Source organism: Pseudorca crassidens, chromosome 5 (genome assembly GCF_039906515.1).
Source record: "Pseudorca crassidens isolate mPseCra1 chromosome 5, mPseCra1.hap1, whole genome shotgun sequence".
Taxonomy (NCBI): domain Eukaryota; kingdom Metazoa; phylum Chordata; class Mammalia; order Artiodactyla; family Delphinidae; genus Pseudorca; species Pseudorca crassidens.
In genome coordinates this window covers 133,413,825-133,419,710 of record NC_090300.1, presented here as the reverse complement: position 1 = coordinate 133,419,710, position 5,886 = coordinate 133,413,825, and positions in this window count along the sequence as shown.

Sequence of the window (5,886 nt, the reverse complement as noted above, 5' to 3'; positions counted from 1 at the left end):
CTTTATTTTTCAGAGAAGTTTTTTAAAACAGAGGCCTCTGGCAGTGAGAATATATAGTCTTACCCTGCATTTGGCCTTGAGCTTTGAGCAGGGAGATATGTTTATAACTCCAGTTGGAGAAAACCAAAATTAGAGAGAAATAATAAGCGTGTTAATAACTTTATAAGTTATTAATGAGTAGAGCCAGAGGGCTTGGAGGGGGACCTCAGTTTCGAAACTCTCTTGGATAGTTTTTCTACATGTGTGATCTTGAGCAGAAAACATGGCAGCCTCTTGTGACACTTAGAATCATCACTGAGGCATTAGTGTCAGTTGGTTTGCTTTTTGATGCTCGAAATTACTAAGTTCTTCCTTCACTAAAACACTGCAGTGTTTTAATAAGGAACAGACGTGGGTCAGGAAAACAAAAAGACACAGCATGGAAGACAGTGCTGGCTGCTTATATATCCATAGACTGTCTAAGCTGGAAAGAAGCTTTAGTATCATCTACTGTTTAAAAAAATCACTTTTTGGCTCTTACTAGGCACAGTACTAGACAGTTACAAAGATGACCTCATTCTATTGTTTTATCTGTCCTATGAAGTGAGCATGATTATCTCCATCATTTTAAGAAAGTTTTATTTTATATTGCTGTATAGTTGATTAACAATGTAGTGTTAGTTTCAGGTGTACAGCAAAGTGATTCAGTTATGCATATACATGTATATATTCTTTTTCAAATTCTTTTCCCATTTAGGTTATTACAGAATATTGAGCAGAGTTCCCTGTGCTATATGGTAGGTCCTTGTTGATTATCTATTTTAAATATAACAGTGTGTACATGTCAATCCCAAACATCCAATCTATCCCTCCCCCTACCCTTCCCCCCTAGTAATCATTGATCCTTCTCTAAGTCTGTGAGTCTGTTTCCATTTTGTAAATAAGTTCATTTATATCATTCTTTTTTTTTGATTCCACATATAAGCTGTATTATATGATATTTGTCTTTCTCTGACTTACTTCCCTTAGTATGATAATCCCCAGGTCCATCCAAGTTGCTGTAAATGGCATTATTTCATTCTTTTTAATGACTGAGTAATATTCCATTGCATATATGTACCACATCTTCTTTATTCATTCATCTGTTGATGGACATGTAGGTAGCTTCCATGTCTTGGCTACTGTAAACAGTGCTGCAATGAACAGTGGGGTGCATGTATCCTTTTGAGCCATGTTTTTCTCTGGATATATGCCCAGGAGTGGGATTGCTGGATCACATGGTAGCTCTATTTTTACTTTTTTAAGGAACCTCCATACTGTTCTCCATAGTGGCTGTATCAATTTACATTCCCGCCAACAGTGCAGGAGGGCTCCCTTTTCTCCACACCCTCTCCAGTATTTATTGTTTGTAGATTTTTTGATGATGGCCATTCTGATTGGTGTGAGGTGATATCTCATTGTAGTTTTGATTTGCATTTCTCTAATAATTAGCGATGTTGAACATCTTTTCATGTGCATCTTGGCCATCTGTATGTGTTCTTTGGAGAAATGTCTATTTAGGTCTTCTGGCCATTTTTGGATTGGGTTGTTTGTTTTTAAGATATTGAGCCACATGAGCTGTTTGTGAATTTTGGAGACTAATCCTTTGATTATCTCCATCTTATAGACTGCCAGAGGTAATGTGGCCAAGGTCTTAAACAAGAAATCAAAGAGCAAAGATTTATTGTTTTTTAGTAGCTTTTGCTTAATTTTTGTTAGATAATTTTATTAATTGATATATAACTGTAGGGTGAATTTTTATTTCATTTCATGGTGGTAAGAACACAACATGAGACCCAGCTTCTTAAGTTTTTAAGTGTATAATACATTGTTGTATATCACTATATGTATAATGTTGTGCAGCAGATCTCTGATTCCTCTTGCTTATCTGAAACTTTATGCCCATTGATTAGGAACTTCCCATTTCCCTCTCCTCCTTGCCTCTAACAACAGCTATTCCTTCCACTCTTTGATGCTATGAATTTGACTATTTTAGGTATCTCATATAGATGGAATCATGCAGCCTTTGTTTTTCTGTGACTGGCTTCTGTCACTTAATGTCCTCAAGGTTCATTCATGTTTTTGCATTATTGCAGAATGTGCTTTTTTAAGGCTGAATTACTATAGCATGTATTGATATATACCACATTTTCTTTATCTATTCATCTTTGATGGACACTTGGGTTGTTTCCACATCTTGGCTGTTGTGAATAGTGCTGCAAAGAACATAGGAGTGGCAATATATTTTTTGAGATCCTGGTTTCAATTCTTTTGGATAAATACCCACAACTGGGATTGTTGAATTGTATGGTGGTTTTATTTTTCATTTTTGAGGAATCTTCATACTGTTTTCCATAGTGACTGCACCATTTTTTTTGCATTCCCACCAACAGTGCTCAAGTGTTTCAATTTCTCCACATCCTTGCCAACACTTGTTGTCTTTTGTTTTTTTGCTAATAGCCATCCTCACTGGTGGGAGGTGACATCTTATTGTGGTTTTGATTTGCTTTCTCTGATGATAATCATATTGAGCATTTTTCATATACTTGGCCATTTGTATGTCTTCTTTGGAGAAATGTCTATTCAAGTCCTTGACCCCTTTTTTATCCAGGTCATTAGCCTTTTTTTAAAGAAAAAACTATTGAGTTATTGTCTGATTTTTAACCACTATATATATGTCTTCTTTTTCTTCTATGCTCTCTTTTTTGATATGAAGCCTTTGGAAACTCTGTGATGTTCCAAGATCCCCAGCGTTACAAGTGACAGAGAAGGACTTAGAATGTAGTCTTTGACTCCCAGGCAAATGGCTTGGTGCTGTACCACCTACAACCACCCCAGGCTTCCCTGTATGACAGAGGAGATAGCTGAGATGCAAGTGTGTAGTGACATGTAGACCAATTGTTGCCAGCATTTAAAAATAAAATCTCCAAGACTTGTAGCAGGTTTTGGAGATGCAGATGTCTGGAGTATAAAAGGGAGTCGAGCCTTCTTCATTACCTCTCATGGACGCCTTCCTTCCCATAAATAACCAGGACAGGAACGATTTTAATGTCCTTTGGCTGATAAATGGAAACTCACCCAAAGACTTTTCAGATGACTTTCAAAAAAACAAACAAGAAATTTTATACAGGTAGCCTTGGTAGTTTTGTTTTACAAATGCCCATTTCATTCATTTAGCAATTTTCTGCTTTTTGCATCAGACTCCTATTCTTGTTGACTTAGCTTTTCATTTACCTAGAAAAGCTTAGTTCATCTAAAATTGTGGGACTTCACAGTACACTAGTTTTTAAAAGTTTTTGTTAAATATTATCCTTAAACTTCACTTCTTTAAAAGTTTTATTTAGTATTCTCTTTTACTATTATTATTATTTGCTCTTCTTTTTTTGCTGTTTCTTCTTACTTTTTCTTGAGTCCAGTTTTACTTTATTATTATTGTTTAAAATTTTTTATTGGAGTATAGCTGATTTACAATGTTGTGTTAGTTTCAGGTGTACAGCAAAGTGAGTCAGTTATACATACACATATATCCACTCTTTTTTAGATTCTTTTTCCATATAGGCCATTACAGAGTACTGAGTAGAGTTCCCTCTGCTATACAGTAGGTCCTTATTAGTTATCTATTTTATAAATAGTAGTATGTATATGTCAATCCAAATCTCCCAATTTATCCCTCCACCCCTCACCCCCTGGTAACCATAAGTTTGTTTTCTACATCTGTGACTCTATTTCTGTTTTGTAAATAAGTTCATTTGTACCTCTTTTTTTTAGATTCCACATATAAGTGATATCATATGATATTTGTCTTTGTCTGACTTACTTCACTCAGTATGACAATCTCTAGGTCCATCCATGTTGCTGCAAATGGCATTATTTCATTCTTTCTTATGGCTGAGTATTATTCCATTGTATATATGTACCACATCTTTATCCATTCCTCTGTTGATGGACATTTATGTTGCTTCCATGTCCTGGCTATTGCAAATAGTGCTGTAATGAACATTGGGGTGCATATATATTTTTGAACGATGTTTTTCTCTGGGTATATGCCCAGGAGTGGGATTGCTGGGCCATATGGTAGTTCTATTTTTAGTTTTTTTTTTTTTTTTTTGTGGTACACGGGCCTCTCACTGTTGTGGCCTCTCCCATTGCAGAGCACAGGCTCCGGATGCGCAGGCTCGGTGGCCATGGCTCACAGGCCTAGCCGCTCTGCGACATGTGGGATCTTCCCAGACCGGGGCACGAATCTGTGTCCCTTGCATCAACAGGTGGACTCTCAACCACTGTGCCACCAGGGAAGCCCTATTTTGAGTTTTTTAAGGAACCTCCATACTGTTCTCCATACTGGCTGTACCAATTTACATTCCTACCAACAGTGTAGGAGGGTTTCCTTTCCTCCACACCCTCTCCAGCATTTTTTGTTTGTAGATTTTTTGATGATGACCATTCTGACCAGTGTGAGGTGATACCTCATTGTAGTTTTGATTTGCATTTCTCTAATTATTAATGATGTTGAGCAGCTTTTCATGTGCTTTTTGGCCATCTTTATGTCTTCTTTGCAGAAATGTCTATTTAGGTCTTCTGCCCATTTTTGGATTGGGTTGTTTGTTTTTTGTTATTGAGCTGCATGAGCTGTTTGTGTATTTTGGAGATGAATCCCTTGTTGGTTGCTTCATCTGCAAATATTTTCTCCTATTCTGAGGGTAGTCTTTTTGTTTTGTTTATCATTTCCTATGCTGTACAAAAGCTTTTAAGTGTTTCTTCTTACTTTTTGACCTCTGCTTCTACACTAGTTCTAGACTGAAGATGAACTGATACCCTAAAACTCATGATGATTCAGCATTTTCCCCTTGCAAAATCTTAACTTTTGGAAGTTAATGACTTTCTTTTCATCTGTTTATATCTTCAGAGAATGCCACTGAAGGCATAAACCATTTTTTCTTTCTACCAATAAGTAATTTTTATTTCAAGGGTTTGATGATCGTATCAAATAGACATTTATGTGTGTGTGTGTGTGTGTGTGTGTGTGTGTGTGAATGCAATGGTTAAGAATGTGATTGCTGATTACCTGAGTCAAATCTGGCTCAAATCTGGTGCTACCTAGGGCAAGTCACCCAATCTTTCTTTGCCACAATCTTCTAACCTGAAAGAGGAGGAAAGACAGTAGTATATATTTCAGGGAGTTCCGGTGAAGATTAATTAAGTTGTACTTGGGACAGTGTTTGGCTCAGAATAAGTAGGAGACAAGTGTTAACTACTATGTAGTAGTGTAAATTCTCACAACATGGCTATTGGTTCTAGATCAGCACTGTGTGATGCAAGCATAATGTGGGTCATATATGCAATTGATTGATTGACTGATTGCTGGGCAGGGTCACAGGCCCATAATTCAGGCTTTATTTGCATAACTGAATCTCTGCATCTTCTACCTTTTGGTAAGTGAGCTATTATTTTTGGCAGAGGGATCTTCAATAGGAGTCTTGGATAAGATTGATCATTTTTTAACCATCAGGCAGTCCAAGGAACTATGTTAAAAGGGATAATTGAATATCTTCATGCGTACATTATTAAGACACCTAAATTTTTGGTATTTACAGTATATAACTTTACTGCTACATTTTAGTCTTTTTCTTCATTTTGCACAACCATGATATTAGATATTAAGTGACATAATTCTTTCTCTAGTAATGAACTGGTTTATCCATTTTGCAGACTCTAAATTGAGATCTTGTGAAAAGGAAATAGATAATGTGGGAACACAGAGAAAAATATATTGAAAATCAATGGACGTATTGTTAACTACAGTATCATAAAATGTAAAAAGGTTCTAGTAGCCACATTTATAAAAGGTAAAACATAAACTGGTGAAAT